Genomic DNA, 17659 nt, shown 5'->3' on the forward strand with positions numbered 1-17659 from the left:
AGTTGGCTATAGTTTTAATTACCAGCACTTACAAACAATTATCCACACACATATATATATATATATATATATATATATATATATAAAATTCTTGGTAATTTAAAATCATTGACACTTTTTCAATTAAAAAAAATAATTGTAATTAGAAAATAATTGTAATTAATGTAAATTATCCTGCACATATTTATTATAATACTGAAAATAAAAACTGTAATTATAAAAATTGAATATATGTAAAAAAAAATCATTAATGATCGTTTAAGGAATTGATCGTCAGTTAAATTTTAATTTTCAATATATTTCTTTTTTTTTCTTCTTTTTTACACTAATAATTCCTTTCTCGCGCGAGAATGTGGCTTATGCCTTTATGCCATGCCACCCTTTAATTTGCTACGTATATTATATATATGTATATATATAACAGAAAATTGCCGTACTTTGAAAGTTTTTTTTTTCATGTACGTAAAGGAAAAAAAAATGACCATACAAAATTGAAATAAGTGTATATTACTTTTAACTTTTATTTTAAAGAAATCGGCTTGTGGAATATATAAAATTTTAAACATTTATTCTTCCCTCAATTGCATTTAATTATGGTTTTTTTGACAGGTGCACAGTGTATTTTTTGAGATGCACGTCATATCGAATATACTATATATATATATAAATATATATATATAACGTGAGGTATATATTTTCAATGGTGCGCCGTATAGTGTGATTATTTTCACCCATTACAGTTACATATTATAATGAATGCGTTCACTAATATAATCATCAAACCTGTCATTTTATATCCTCTTCGCATATTACATAGAAGGTAAACAAGTAAATAGAATGTTTATGCAATTTTTTTTTTCTTTTATGAATATTTTCAATTTTCTGCGTAAAATTCATTTTATAAAATTTTTTTATTCTACTTTCAAAATGTTGACCTTCGAAAAAAAATATATTGTAAAATAATACTAATAATAATAAATGTATTAAAAAATTCTTCAAAAATATGCCAAAATAGTTAAAAATAAAAAAAGGTGAACGATTCTTTTCGAAAGAATTGTGACCTTTGAAAAAAAATGCAATGTATTGAAAATTCTTAGAATGATTAAAATATGCCAAAATAGTTATCACAAAAAAAAGGTGAGAGAAAGACATAAGAAAACCAAAAGTAATATTATAAATTTAATGTTTTGACCACAACTGACAGCCAGCATCATTGCTTAAATTCTTGAGGCTTTGCATCTTTCCGGTGGGCGGTGAAACTAAATTCCAAGGAAGGCTAATTTATAATATATATTCCAAAGTGAAACAGCATTGTGTTGACTCATTTCGAGAAACAAAAAAAAAAAAAAAAATTGAAACGAGTCTGATAGACATCCTTGATTAAAATAGCTGAAAGAGATCTTTCTCTCCCTCTCTCTCTCTCATTCTCTCTAATGACCTTATAGCAGCTTGTAATGAATACAGGAATGTTATTTAATTAAATTTATCCTTCTCATAAAATTTGTAAATCGTTTTATACCATTAACAAAATAAGTGTCTTATCTTATTTCTTTTTTTTTCACAAAATATAAATGTGAAAATACAGGGATATATTCAACAGGTGTAATAAAGTTAGTAAAAATAGTTTTTAAGAAATGACATTTTTCTCATTTGCATGCTCAAAAAAAAAAAAAAAAGAAGAAAAAAAAAACAGTATTTTGATGAAATATTAAAATGTTCCACTTTTTCCCTGTCTTTGCGACATTCTCATTTTGAAATGTCTTCTTCCATTATAAAAACGATGCAATTTGCTGTCTCCTTCAATAATATTTTGACGTCGTTAGCCATTTCTGGCAAACTACATTTTGCAATGGTCTTACGTCAGTGTGAGCGCGAGAACTTGTTTCCATAAGAATATGCTTAAGAAGCTAAAGAGGATTTTTCAGTTCAAAAAAAAAAAAAGCGAAAGCGGATATTTCTTCATTGTATTAAAAAAAAAAAAATAGTTGAGAATTTCATGGAATTGACAAAAAAATTCTGCTAAGTTAGTCAAATTTAATTATTATTACTACTGAGTGCAATGAATTATATGTGTGTATTTTTTTGTATATATATATTTTCAGTACTTTACATGTATATGTTACAGTTAATAAACTTTTTACAACCATAAGAACTTTGCAACCTTTGTGAGTTTTAAAGATTTTTAGAGAGACGATTCTAAAGTTTCTATATACATACTGTTTAAAGTGCTTCATATTCTTTTAAAATCTGTTTTCAGAACGTGACATTGTTTAAAAACTTGGATTTTCCCTTTTTACAACTATTTCAACTATTAAGTTTATTTTTAGGTAACGAAAAAAATATTCTCCCACTTGGAAAGATTCCCCGGAAAGTGACCCCTGGAGGTTCTATCAGAATTCCGCCGGAACTTCCAACGTAATTCCATCGGAGTTCCAAAGAATTTCCGATGAGATTCCGACGGAATTCTGATGGAATTCCGAAGGGATTAGGACTCAAAAATTTTTGAAAAAAATTAATCGGAATTCCGTCGGAAATTCTTTGGAACTCCGATGGAATTCCGACGGAATTACGTTGGAAGTTCCGGCGGAATTCTGATAGAACCTCCAGAGGGCACTTTCCCGGGAATCTTTCCAAGTGGGACTATATAATATAGCAATAATTGCAATAATGAAATTTATAAAATTTATTAAATAAAATCAAAATTTTATAAAAGGAAAATGTGTTCAAAAAATAATTTTCACTTTATGGAAAATATTATAGACTTTTGTTAAAAACATATATAGGAAATTTACTACAAATTATAATAAAGTTTATAATTATTCAAAAAATTTCCCTTAATAATATATATAACTTTATATCTACGAGTTTTAATGAATTATTAATTAATTTTAATTTATAAAATATATTAAATTTTAGTTGTATTAAAACAGAATTGTTTTACATATGTTTGAAACAAATTCAAATATATGCATTTATCTTTATAACAAAGCGTAAAATAAGTTTGAATTAAATATATAAAATATTTGAATCCAAAAATACTATTCTCTTTGTGCAATAAATGTAATTATATCATTGTATTAAATACAAAGAAAAATTTAAACTACCATCGAGTGTTTACTATACGTTATATGCTGAGCTAAAAAAAATATTTACTCAATTTAAATAAATTTCATTTCTTTTAAAATACAAAACAGAAAAAAATTTCATTTGTGCGACAAAAAAAAGATTTCGAGTACAAGAAAACTGAGTCTTGATAAAAAAAAAGTGCATCCATATATCACGCGGAATAGGAATAAGAAATGTGCCATTTATTGGCGCATATTGAGTATATATATATAAGTGCATGGCGCGACGTTTAGGATTGTCGTTTGAAAATCGAGAAGCCGACGATTTTGTGTGTGTGTTGGTCATCACGGAAGGAAAATTCATTGTCGATAAAAAATGGCTCCTTAAACGACAAAGATCGTCAATGGAGGAGGATCCCATATAAGAAGAGAGCAGTCTATATGCCATTTCCGCACGATATAGAAGAGAACCGGTAGTCGTCCGCAGATGGCAAGGGCATAACTCGGTTGACATTAACGACTTCTTCGACATCATGCGCGCTCGACGATCGTGAATCTTTGGCGCGAATATTTCTCGCCAATAAAAAAAAAAAAGCGATAGAGAAAAACTCGGAACAAAATTCAAAAGAGATTTTTAAAACGTCAATCGTATCTGCCGCGTACAGTAACAGAAAAAAAATGGAAATGAATAATATAACAATTTCGCTCTGATATGGGTATTTTGAAACTTTTTCCGAAAAAAAAAAAACAGGAAAACCCCCTAGAGAGACACGGAAAAGAGAAGTCTTTGTCAGAATTGTAATGTGCTCGAATTCACTTCATTATAATGATCATACGGATAACAAGAGAAGGATTTCAAAATGCTATATAGTTTCCCCGGTTGAAATTAATATCCTCTCGAAATCGTGTAGAAAGTTTGTTATCGTTGTTGAGGTGGAAAAAAGAGCTCACTGAACCAAAATTTATACAAAGACATATTATCTTCAGCAAAAATTGCTAGATAAATTTTTTTTTTTCAAACCTCTTCTAAAAACAAAATATATTTCCCATACTAAAACAAAATTTTTAAAAAAGAGCATTTTTTTCAAACCTCTTCTAAAAACAAAATATATTTCCCATACTGAAACAAAAATTTTTTAAAAAAAGAGCATTTTTTTTAAAAACTATTGTTAATTTGAAATTTTTTTGTATGTGGGGAAATAATTTTTTTTTTTCTAACAATAAATGCATATTGAACATTAGAAACTTGTTATGGTATAGATAAGATCATTGTATATACATTTTTATAACCGACGATATTCCAAATGCCCTCTTGCATGGGGTCATAAATTTAAAAAAAAAGAAAAAAAAAAAACTTTACTCGCGCAAAAGAACCGCACACTGGACCAGTGAAACATGCTTCTTCGGTTTGGACCACCATGCTACGGAACGCGGTCAACCAGACGACCTTGAATAGTTTTTCTAACCTCAACAATCAACGGTACCATTCTTGTTCTCGATCGAGCCACGATAATCCAACACACATACACACACACAAAGAATCATCAATAGCATTTCACGAAACGTATATCATTATACATATTTTGTAATACCATGCAAAATATTCGCGACATGGTAAAATAACATCTTCTAACTGTAATAAACATTCAAAAACCACGAAATTAAATGTATTGACAAAAAAATCTTTCTAAAGTGGTTAAAAATTTTTTTTTGCTATTTGTACTGATTTTATAAATTTTATATAAGATTCCTTAGTGTAATTTCCTACCTAATTATAGTGAAAATTATTCCTAAACTAATTTACAATTTTAGTAACGAGGTAAATCGATAGAAAATTCTCAAGTTCGCAGTAGCTGTGATCGTTAAGCGCTTGGGTGTTAGCTTAGGTTGTGCGTTCGTGGTTCGTTTCCATCCAGATTAAAAATTTTTTTCTAATTAATTTAAACATTCAGAATCGTTATGGCATTAAGTATCAAAAGGATGCTAAGGAAAAAAATCCTTAGCAACCGTTGCTAAGGAAAGAAAATCCTTAGTAAAGCTTGCCATAGAAACGGTTGCTATGGTAACTGTTACCATGGCAACCATACGAGTGTACAATGGACGGACGGACACCAAACTATAAGGCTTTCGGGCCTAAGCCGCGAAACCCTAAAATAAATTAATTGAAAAAAATTTCTGTCTAAGTTTAATAGCACTGAAAAAAATGTTTGGTCAGTACAACCAAACTTTGGTTGTGCCAACCGAATTGTTTGATTAGCCTAACCAAAGTTTGGTTGTACTAACCGAACATTTGATTGCTCGGACCATACAATTTTTTCAGTGAGTGTTTAAAATTTTCTCTAGTTATTTGTACTGAATTTTTAAATTTAATTTAAGGTACCTTAGTATAATTTCGTAATTATAGTGAAAATTATTCCTAAACTATTCTACAATCTCAGTAACGAGGCAATTATATTTCCAAGTGGATGTATTTTTTCTAAATAAATAATGAAAAATCATTATTATTATTATTATTATTATATAAGACAAGATTATATGGCATATATGTAATTTCTGTATATATTGATTAATTTGACATTAATTTGCATCCTGTGGTAATGGGATTAATACACTAACGGACATTCCAAGGATGCTCTATAGTTGATGGAGGGGTGGGGTGGGGGGAAGGGGTGTCGATGACCTAGACTTGGTAGAGGATAACATTCCATTTGACCCCATCAACCACAAATTGTTTCATGTTTCCTCTACATATTGAAACTACATGTTAGAACAGAATATTATTACAATGGTCACGCTTCTGTCATCGATCCGGTTTAGAACAGTATAGATAATTATTATTTTTATTGCCTCATATATTCTATATACCTTTCTGATCTTGTTTGATATTCAATCAAGATTAATTTCTATTAAATTCATTGTGACATTTTAACATTCTTGTACTCTCTAAATCTGAATCAGTCATATTTCACTGATTCACTGTAAAACGAGAGGTATTAATTTAATACCAACTTTAGGTATACTAAATTGCCTTTTGGTTCTATTTTAATACCTAAAATTGGTACTATTTTAGTACCTTCTTTTTACAGTGTTAGCAGTAGAAATCTACTAATTGCCATATTAGTTTTCAAAAAATAACTGAAACTTCAGTTAAAATGAAAAGTACTGATTGAATTAGTAAAATTTCTACTGATTCAGATTTAGAGAGTACTATCATTGTTAATTATTATTGTTAACGTGAAAAAATATTTTAAATAAAAATTATGTGAAAAATATTTATCTCGCTATTGTTGAGAGTAATAAGTATATTAAGAAACTGTAAGAGTCAGATTTCATATAGGTAACGAATTGAGACATTTTGACATGAGATGTATCATGTAATTTCCTATTCATTGTATATTATATATAATAAATAGGAAGGTGAATTATTGTTCTTCTCATATATGTATATAGTTGATATTAAACCACATATGTTTCTGAAATAACCTTCTCGGATCGTAAGTTTTCATAAATTTGCAAGTGTCACGCAGGGTAATTAGTTTTAATAAAAAATTTCAATTTCCAAAAAGAAAAATTTGTAAATAAAATTTTTCTTTCTTTCCAAATACAATGTTAAATTAATAATTAACATTGATAGTTAATTAATATCATTGTTATAATGAACAAAAACTCGTTTATATTTCTCTGCTAATTAGCAGATTTCGCTAATGAAAATAAAATGAAATTTGACTCTATTTTCTATCGCTCTCTCTTTCTCTCTCTTTATATATATATATATATATATATGTATTAGAAATCTCCAAAAAGATAATTGAAAAATAATTAAAATAATAATTAATTTTACTCACGTGTATGTTTTCAGATGCCGTACACTTGCTTCACTTCCCACGGGTAATCTGCTGAACATAAAAAAAACAAAACATTGATTATTTTTTTTGCAATACGAAACATTTCACAAAAATTTTTTATTATTATTTTATATATATTTATTAATTAAATTTGTTCGTGTCTAAATATTTATGTAATATTTATAAAACTTTTTAAATTTATATTTGTATAAACATTTTTTATTTTAAAAACATGTATTTTATATTATTTGCAAAATAATTCCAAATTTTAAAAATTATTACGAATCATTTTAATTAATTGTACTTCATGTATATGATAATTAAAATTAATGGTATACATGGAAAAAAGATTTATCTTGCAAAAGTTTTAATTGATTCAGTTAAATCTTTAACTATTCTAGTAAAATCTTTCGTTCTTCCAGGTAAATTTTTTTCCCTAAAATTTTAATGAGTTATTAAAGCGATAAAAAATTTAAAAAAAAATTTCTGTATATGTAACAAGTTCGTTGACACCTTTTATATTTTTCTCAAGTTGACTATTAATTTCGCGACCTCGATACTTGTTATAACTGTATAACGATTCAAACATTTCATTTACGAAGGTACTTCTCACAGGCACCACATTTACACATAATCGTGGATTAGCGATTCAGTGGTTTTGAGTTGAAATGTCGTTACAGGTATTAGGGATATCTATATATATATATATATATGTACAGTACAAGCTCTTAATACAAGATTTTGCATCCGAGGGATTTCCGCAATCCCTTCTGTATATCGATAATCTCATTATCGGCCGTTTTCCTTAGAATGATCTATATACATATATATCTACTGTTCCTATTCAACTCAGATGCATACATACTACCTTATCATATAAACATGCATCATTATTTTCCAAATCTTTTGCTTCTGATGCATCTCATTTATGAATAGAAGTTTTCCATTTTTTTTTTTTTTTTTTTTTTTTTTTTTAAATCGTTACTAAAAATACAAAATGAAAATTTCTATATTAGAAGCATATCACAAAGTTACATAAAAAAAAACGTTATAAAACTACTTTTTTAATTAAAAATAAAATATATATAAAGTTTCATTAAACTATTTTTTTAAAATATGCGGATAAAATATAATCTCCTATATAGGTATATATTTAATGAAATACAAAATATATATATTTATAGTACAAAAAAATTTTTTAAATATATTACAAAAAAAAATTTTTTTTAAACTGGATAAATTAAATTATAAAATATCAAAATTTTATGACAAACGAATTCATTTTATATATAGTAAATATAACATCTTAACTGTTTATAGAGAATTGTAGAAATAAAGTGGAGATAATGGCCGCGAAAGGGACATAAGGCCCCCCCTCTCTCCCCCCAACCACCCCTCTTTTGAAAATGCCTCCCTCATGTTCGAGATTCCAAAAAAGAATCAAGGGGAACGACCCAATCGTAGTGCCAACTTAATGAGGGGCCCACGTACTTTTAACTGTTTGTTTCTTGTTCACTCAGAAAATACCTTCTACTCCCTTCCATTATTATCAGCCAGCTGGACGCATTTATATAACCTTTGTCGCATCACTACCAAAAAATTTTTCGCCAACAATTTTATTTTTTTTTTTCAAAGTTCATGAATTTTTAAACTTTAAGAAAATTTCAAATCGCATATGTAATAATTCAAAAATAATTATTTTACCTTAATTCAATTGTTCTCATTAAACCAATTTCTGTCTTTTAAAATATATTTATTTGACCTAATTCAGAAACCTGATTAATTTGGCCGAATTCATATTCAGTGTAATTATTATTCGTGAGTGAAATTTGTTAAACACAATTGTAATTTGAATTTATTCTTATTTGATCCTTTTTGAAACCTTTTAGATCAAATACGAATTATGTTAAATGAATTTTAGGCCAAATACGAATTAGGATAATTGAAGTTTAGGCCAAATACGAATTAGAACAATCGAAGTTTAGGCCAAATACCAATTAGGTCAATTGAAGTTTAGCCCAAATACGAATTAGGGCAATTGAAGTTTAGGCCAAATACCAATTAGAACAATTGCAGTTAAGGCCAAATACCAATTAGGTCAATTGAAGTTTACGCCAAATACGAATTAGGGCAATTGAAGTTTAGGCCAAATACCAATTAGAACAATTGAAGTTTAGGCCAAATACCAATTAGGTCAATTGAAGTTTACGCCAAATACGAATTAGGGCAATTAAAGTTTAGGCCAAATACCAATTAGAACAATTGAAGTTTAGGCCAAATACCAATTAGGTCAATTGAAGTTTACGCCAAATACGAATTAGGGCAATTAAAGTTTAGGCCAAATACCAATTAGAACAGTTGAAGTTTAGGCTAAATAATAAGTAGATCAAATGGAAGTTTAGATCAAATACGAATTAGGTAAATTGAAGTTTAGGCCAAATACCAATTAGAACAATTGAAGTTTAGGCCAAATACCAATTAGGTCACTTAAAGTTTAGGCCAAATAGGAATTAGGGCAATTGAAGTTTAGGCTAAATGCGAATTAGGTCAATTGAAGCTTAGGCCATATACGAATTAGAACGATTGAAGTTTAGGCTAAATAATAATTAGATAAAACTGAAGTTTAGGTCAAATGCGAATTAGGTCAATTGAAGTTTAGGCCAAATACAAATTAGAATAGTTGAAGTTTAGGCCAAATAAGAATTAGGGCAATTGAAGTTTAGGCCATACACGAATTAGAACAGTTGAAGTTTAGGCTAAATAATAAGTAGATCAAATGGAAGTTTAGATCAAATACGAATTAGGTAAATTGAAGTTTAGGCTAAATACGAATTAGGTCAATTGAAGTTTAGGCCAAATAAGAATTAGGGGCAACTGAATTTCATGCTAAATAATAATTAGATCAAATTAAAGTTTAGATCAAATACGAATTAGGTAAATTGAAGTTTAGGCTAAATACGAATTAGTTCAATTGAAGTTTAGGCCAAATAAGAATTAGGGACAACTGAAGTTCATGCTAAATAATAATTAGATCAAATTGAAGATTAGACTAAATAAGAATTAGGGCTCTAAATTTCTGATGTAGTTAATTTTTCGAATTTCGATTTTTGCAGGTTGTTGCTTTGATGAATCTCTTTTTCACTTATTTAGAAGTTCATTTATATGACTCTGACACTTCTAACAACACTTAATATATATAGACCTTGAAAATTGCAATTCACGCTTATATCATTAATTGCACACGTCATTATTATCGACTAAGGTTTGAAATTTTTTTCTTTATTCTTGTTCGTGTTAAAATTTATTTATAATTTCTTTCTAATAAAAATATGACTTGTATTTCGAATTTTTTTTTTTTGGTTCTAAATTTAAACATTTGGATATTAAAGAAAGATGATTATAGAAAGTGAAACAAAGATATTATCCTCTTTTTTTTCATAAGCTGAATAATTTCTTTTTTAGTTATTAATCACTTAACTGATAATTAAATTTTAGTTTCTAGAAACGTTTCTGAAATATCGATTGGAGTTTTTTTTTTGGGTGGATAATTATTACCTTTTTATCAACATGTGATTAAAAAAAAGAGTAAAAGTTACTTTCACACTTTTAATATGGTATTTATTCTAAAAGCAATAATGAGACATTGTTCATCTGTGACCTTAATCTGTATTAAAGAATTGGTTGAGATTATTTATGGGTAAGGTAATTACAACTTTATTCAGATGTGAAAGGTAGAATTATTCTTTTCTCTTTCTTTTTTTTTTTTTTTTTTTTTTTGATATAAAACTCGCCTTTCGCCTTGGAAACACATTGACCCGCATATATGTGTATATATATTCTTATCAGTGGAATGTAACGCAGTCATATTAAAAGGTCTATTTTGCTTCACTCATAAATTATCAGTAGTATAAGATCATTAAGAAGGTACATTCACGACGCCATTTCAAACTGAATGAAGCATTTTGAAACTGACAAAACGAGCTTGCAATATAATTAACAAAAGAAGAAAATGTCTGTTAAAGAGCATTTTGCAATGTTTTTTTCGCTGCACTTAATAATCATCATCATCATCATCATCATCATGATCTTTTGAGAAATATTTACTGGTAAATTTGTCCCGATTATAAAACTGGTTTAATATCAAATATCATAGGCCGAGTTTGATAATTAGGTCGCCTTTATGATCGTCATCTCGTGATTTTTTTATTACCGTTTAATTAGAAATAACTGAAATTTTTTTATTACTCTTTTTTTTTTGAAAATAAATTATATGAAATGAGATTTCAAGTATGTGAAATTCAAAAATAACCAGGTTTTATATTCTGTTCCAATTATATATAAATATCTGTAGATTACAGTTGTTTTATAAATCTGTGAATTTATTTATTTTTAATTTTTTTTTTTTATAAATTTATTTATGAACTTAATTATTTAAAAATTTATCTAATCAGCAATTTGGAAAGACAAAATATATTTTATTTATCATTTTTGGAAAACATTTAAAGATAACTTATAAAAATATTTACTGACGTGATATGCTTTCTGCTAAGCTGAAATAGTGATTCATACTGAAGCATGGAAAAGCTCTCTGGGCTTTTCGCTGGCAACGATGCATATAAGGAAGGAAAAGACGATACATGATTTACGGATTGAAATTTTAACGCAAAATAGGATTTAAGATGCAGCCACTGCACCAGTTGAAATATTAAATATATCTTTCAACAAATCTTCAAGTTATATTTTAGAAAAGACAAACAACAATGAAATAATATATATATATATATATATTCCATCTCTTTCATAAAATTTCCAACATTTTTCTATTAAATTATTATATCACAGTAAAATTTCAATTTAAAAAATTAAATTAATTTAATAACAATAGTTTAAATTCGAAAAAAATTTCAATAGTCACAGAAAAAAAATACAATTTTTGTTTGTAATTGTAAATTATTTTTAGAAGAAAAGAAAAAAAACCTTTTAAAAAAGACACTTAATGAGCAATTATAAGCGTAAACTTGTTTTTTTTCTAAAAAAAAAGAAGAAGAGAAAATAAAAAAGAATTGTACTCAAGTCATAAAATTATATTCTAATAGTGTATTCTGCATAAAAGTGAAATAAGTGGCTTCTGGGGAAAAAGAAAAATGAGTAGTTGTGAATTGCAATGACAAGAACGCAACTACCTAGTATTTACATATTTATTTAAGCTAGTGAACTCTATTATGACTGAATTCCACTTTCTATTTTTATCAACGACAAGTCATTATCCCCCAATGAAGAGTCAGAGGCATATAATATTCGATCGATAGCTCTTAGAGGACTTGGAACGTTATATTATATATATATATATATATATATATGTATCTATCATCTACACAGGTATGATGATCACCTTCAAAGAAGGACGTCATTGACTTTGCTTGTCCAAGATGATTCGCCCGATAACGACAAATCGCTACAACCAACAATTAATGGAACGTCACCAGTCTTCTCTGTCATCTCCATATTTGGCAAATCTATTTTTAGATCATTGTGTGAGAGAAAGAGAGAGACACTATATCACATATTTATTTTACGGTCAGGAAGCACGAGAATTTCGATTGCTTATACATTGTTCAATTTACAAATAATCAGAGTACCGAAATTTTTTTTTTTTTAAATTACCATATTCCAAAAGTAAATTTTTTTTTCACTAAATTTGATTATAAATTACTTTATTTACTTTAATAAATTTTGCTATTTAAAAAAAAATCCAGTTTGGTTCAAAAATTGACTTATTTTTGTTAAGAAAGAAGTATCAACTGAATTTTTTGCTTATAGAGCTAATTCATATATATAATTAATTCATCATCATTAATGTTCTCTCGATGAAAAGCAAAAAAAAAAAAAAAAATCATAATTTTTTGGACCACACACGAATATTATTTCTTCAATCTCAGAATAGATTTTGTGATTCAGATGATACTAATGAGTGTACGCGCTGGCAGAAATAATAAATGTTAGATCATACATTTCACATTCCGTCGACTTCTTTATGTGCTCTTATCTGAAGTATACAAAAAGGCTTCTGAGAAGGACTTTATTTACAATCTACATATCACTAGCTTCAGTCGTTGAATAGCACCAGACATGAAATGTCACTTACCCAACAGTCTTTCATGTTGATGTATAAAGTATTCACTATATGTAAACTTTTCAAAACGACAATGCAAGTTTTATATTTATATAAACAAAAGCAAAAAAAAAAAAAAAATGAAATTCGCATTTAAATAAACATATATGTATATATATATATATATATATTTCTTTCGACAGAAAATAAAAAATTGTAATTATTCAAAAATTCTGGGTAAAAGTGCAATTTTGGTTTATGTAAGAATTTTTTTCTTCGTATTGTAAATTTTTAAGAACTTTTTTATTTAGGTAATAAGTTTTTTTTTAAATTTTTGTCTGACTAAAACATACTTTACTGGCATTCAAATTACTAGGTAAATAAAAAGTATTGTCTGGCTTAAACTTACTTTTACTACTAATTACAAAAGTTCAAAATTGTTTTGTCTGACTATAACTTACAGCCACTATTGCTACTCAAATTAAAAAAAAGGAATGGCTGACTTTAAGTTGATTTTACTACTAATTACAAAAATTTTAAAATGTTTTGCTTGACTATAACTTACTGTTACTACTGATACTTAAAGTAATAGTACACTGAAAAAAAATTTATTTGATTCAAATACTCGATTACTTGAGTATTATCAAATAAATATTTATTTGAACCAAATAATTTTTATTTGAATTAAATAAATTGTATTTGAACCAATAATTTTTATCTGAATTAAATAAATTGTATTTGAACCAATAATTTCTGTACTTGAAACAAATACCATTTAATTGACTCAAATAATAATTATTTAATACAAATAAATATTTATTTGATAATAGTCAAGTAATCGAGTATTTGAATCAAATAAATTTTTTTTTCAGTGTAGAATAAAATATTGTCTGACTTAAAATGACTTTTACTACTAATTTAAAAAAGTTAAAAATATTTTGTCTGACTATTACTTACTGACTACTAATGCTACTTAAATTGAAAAAAATTATTGTCTGACTTAAACTGGTTTTTACTACTAATTAAAAAAAGTTCAAAATATTTTGTCTGGCTATAACTCACTGCTACTACTGCTACTAAATTAAACAAAAAATTATTGTCTAGCTGAAACTGGTTTTACTACTACAAAACAATAATAGATTTTGTCTGGCTATAACTGTCTATTACTACTGATGTCAAAAAAAAGAAATTAAAAAATAATTCAACAGAAACGCACAGTTAATACTAATAATTAAATGAGAATTAAAAATTTTCTGTCTGACGAAAAATTACATTTACTACTGACAATTAACTAAGTGTTACCATAGAAACCGTTTCCATGGCAACCGTTACCGTAACAACCGTTACAATGGCAAGCGTTACTATTATTAGAAGCAATATTTTTTGTTTTTAAAACAAATATCATGTAATTAATGAAAGCTATAGTTTAATTAGTAAAAATAAATTTTCAGTAAATGAAAATAAATAGACAATAGTAAAATCGTTAAAAATATAAAAGAGTTAAGGTAAATAAAGCTTTTGGCAAGGGTGAATGAACTATAAATATATATATATAGGAGCACTTAAGTTTTGGTATATCTAGTCAATATCGGAACAAAGAAGGAAAACTCGATGGTAAGTTTTGCAAGTTGAAATCAGTTAAGGTTACATCGATTCACCATTAATGAGGTTCCGAGCGTCGACGAAATTTAATCTTCGCAAATATGTAGCGAGAAATGGGCTTCTCGTTGGTCGGAAATGACGTAGCGCGGAAAGAGTGGGGGAGGGGGGAGAGGAACGTGTATATATAGATATAGTATTAGTAATATCCGAGGAGAGGACGGAGACGCGGATTTTAATTAATATATACTTAATTAAGCCTCATCGTCGAAAAGCATTATAGACGTCTGCGTTATCTGTGCCACGCAGAGTGCGCGGCTGATTTAGTAATAGAAATCGAGTCGAATAGCCCGCACACGCAAACTAAGCCTCTCTCTCTCTCTCTCTCTCTCTCTCTCTCTCTCCCTTATTCAAGCGCGCACAGCTTTATTGTAAACGTCCTGGTGAACGCTTGCCGTGAATTGTGGGCTAGTAGATCGTTTAGGTATATATATATATACATATACATCGAGAGACATCGTGTGTGTTCCATTAAACCCTTCGATACTTGGATCCAATATTGGATAAGCATTCTCCCTGGGATTATTCTCGTTAGAAGCCTTCGATAATATTTCGATAATTACCAATGAAAGTAACACTTTTACTATAAATATATATCTATCATCTTATTAACACTTTCCTCCTTCATTCATTGATACTTTCTTTATGAAAATAATATTATTAAGCTATAATTATATTATTATATTACACCGTCCGACACAATTTTTGACCTACACCGAAAAAAAAATATTCTTGTATTCAGAGGAAAATTCCTCTTACAGAATCCTCTTGAATTTTATTCTTAAAACAAGAGTATTATTCTTTAAATGAGACTATTTTCCTCCAATTTCAAGAGGATCAAAACAAAAGGACTATTCTAGAGCATTCCTCTTATATTCAGAATAATCTTTTTAGAATAAAAATAATATTCTTAGAATTTAGAATAATCTTCTATGTTTAAGAATATTCCTCTAAATTCTAAGAGGATTTCCCATAGAAAGTCACTCATGCGCAAAGATGATTGCGTCATATCATTTACGTCGCGTCATAAATCGCATATTATGCGTGAAAAAAGTTTTAGTTTCTGTGTGAAAAAAGGGGAATAAACCAAAATGAATAATAATCTTTTAAATATCTTGATAGAATTGCAACTTACACAATACGTGCCTATTTTTGAAGGTAAAAGAAATTTTTAAGAAAATTTAAATAATTTTGAGGTTATGCTATTTAAAATTTTATTTTATTACGATTTTTATTTATTTTAATTTTATTTAAAATTTATTTAAAATTTATTTAAAATAAATTTTCAAATTTAATGAATTATATGTTTTGCGCATAAAAATATTATTAAAAATAGATTTAGTTGATTTATTCAAAAAAAAAAAATTAAAATCAATTTCAATTTATTTATACTCAAATAGATGTAAATCATGGAATATCAAATTTTATTCCTTTTAATTTTATAAATTATATCTATGACATACAAACTAGATGATTGCATTTTTATTATTTCAGAGTTCTTTTTAAGATAATATTTTCCTCTTAAAATAAGAGTATTCTCTTAAACTAAGAGGAATAATTTTACATAGAGGAAAATCCTCTTAAACCTAGAGGACATCCTTTTGCAGCATATACTAGAGGAAAATACACAGAAAATTAAAAGGCATTAAAATAAGCTGCAACGCTTATTATTTTAATCCAATTTTGCTTATTTTAATACCAAAATGGATTAAAATAAGCAAAATTGGATTAAAATAATAAGCGTTGCAGCTTATTTTAATGCCTTTTAATTTTCTGTGTATGCATTGAAATAAGAGGAATCCTCTTGAAACAAGAGGATTTTTTTTCGGTGCACAAAAAAATTTAACATTTTCGAAAACTAGGACCCAAAAAAAATACCCGTGTCTGGCCGTTTTGCTAGATCAAGTCGTTTGTGGTTTTTAGGGGTGAAAACAACCCCTAAATGAAAAGTGACAAGATATCTTTTAAAAATTATTAATATTTTATAAAACCTCGGTATCTGGGGGTTTTCGGGGTCACTGATTACTAATCTGATGTCAGATTTTCAAAATTCAAAATGGCGGATCCAATATAGCGATCAAATTTTTAAAAAGTTATTAATTTTTTATTTTATATCTGCCATTTTGAATTTTGAAAATTTAACATCAGATTCGTCATCAGCGACCCAAAAAACCCCTAGATAGCAAGGTTTAAAAAAATTTAATAACTTTTTAAAATTTTCACCGCCATATTGAATCCGCCATTTTGAACTTTGAAAATCTGACATCAGATTAATAATCAGCGACCCTGAAAACCCCCAGATACCACGTTTTATAAAATATTAATAATTTTTAAAAGATATCTTACACAAGAAAAAAAAGTAGAATTTTTACCCCAAAATCAGTATAAAAATTACCTGCAACAAATTTTATCCTAGTTGAGGGCGCCACCGTCTATGTGAATTAGCATTGGTTAAAATTACCTGCAACAAAATTTACCCAGCGTTTTTTCTGTGTAATTGTCACTTTTTATTTAGTGGCTGTTTTCACCCCTAAAAACCACAAACGACTTGATCTAGCAAAACGGCCAGACACGGGTATTTTTTTTTTTGGTCCTAGTTTCCGAAAATGTTAAATTTTTTTGTGGGTCAAAAAAAAAGTTGAATTTTGTCGCACGGTGTTATTAATAATAAAAATTATTCGATTCTAATATTTATCTTATTTAAATAAAAATTATTTGATTCTAATAAAATTTATCTTATTCAAATAAAAATTATTTAATTCGACTAAAAATTACTTGATTTAAATAAAAATTATTTATTTGATAACAGTCAAGAAACCGATTATTTGAATCACATAATGGAGTACTACTATCAAAATCTAAACTTAAACTTTATTTATAAATAAATTTATATATATATATATATATATATATGAAAAAAATTAAATATTTATATATTATAAACTCAGGAAGCTTATGCTATATTTAAAAAGCATTGC

General features: G+C 27.4%; 1 protein-coding gene and 1 long non-coding RNA gene across 5 annotated transcripts in view; one reads left to right on the forward strand and one right to left on the reverse strand.

The window, feature by feature from the left end:
• Window positions 1–7048, forward strand: part of LOC127291210 (uncharacterized) — a 248864-nt gene extending 241816 nt beyond the window's left edge. The window contains exon 8 of the long non-coding RNA XR_007844557.1: window positions 6925–7048. This is a non-coding gene — a long non-coding RNA (uncharacterized LOC127291210). The remainder of the gene's footprint in view (window positions 1–6924) is intronic.
• Window positions 1–17659, reverse strand: part of LOC127291197 (latrophilin Cirl-like) — a 332370-nt gene that overhangs the window by 235948 nt on the left and 78763 nt on the right. For 3 of the 4 annotated variants that reach the window (XM_051320149.1, XM_051320158.1, XM_051320150.1), the window contains one exon: window positions 6911–6961. The gene's annotated coding sequence lies outside the window, so the exon portion shown is untranslated. The remainder of the gene's footprint in view (window positions 1–6910; window positions 6962–17659) is intronic. The other variant, XM_051320151.1, reaches the window with a different exon arrangement.

This window comes from Leptopilina boulardi, unplaced genomic scaffold, assembly GCF_019393585.1.
Source record: "Leptopilina boulardi isolate dan_hultmark-lab unplaced genomic scaffold, ZJU_Lbou_2.1 LbouV2_126, whole genome shotgun sequence".
Taxonomy (NCBI): Eukaryota; Metazoa; Arthropoda; class Insecta; order Hymenoptera; family Figitidae; genus Leptopilina; species Leptopilina boulardi.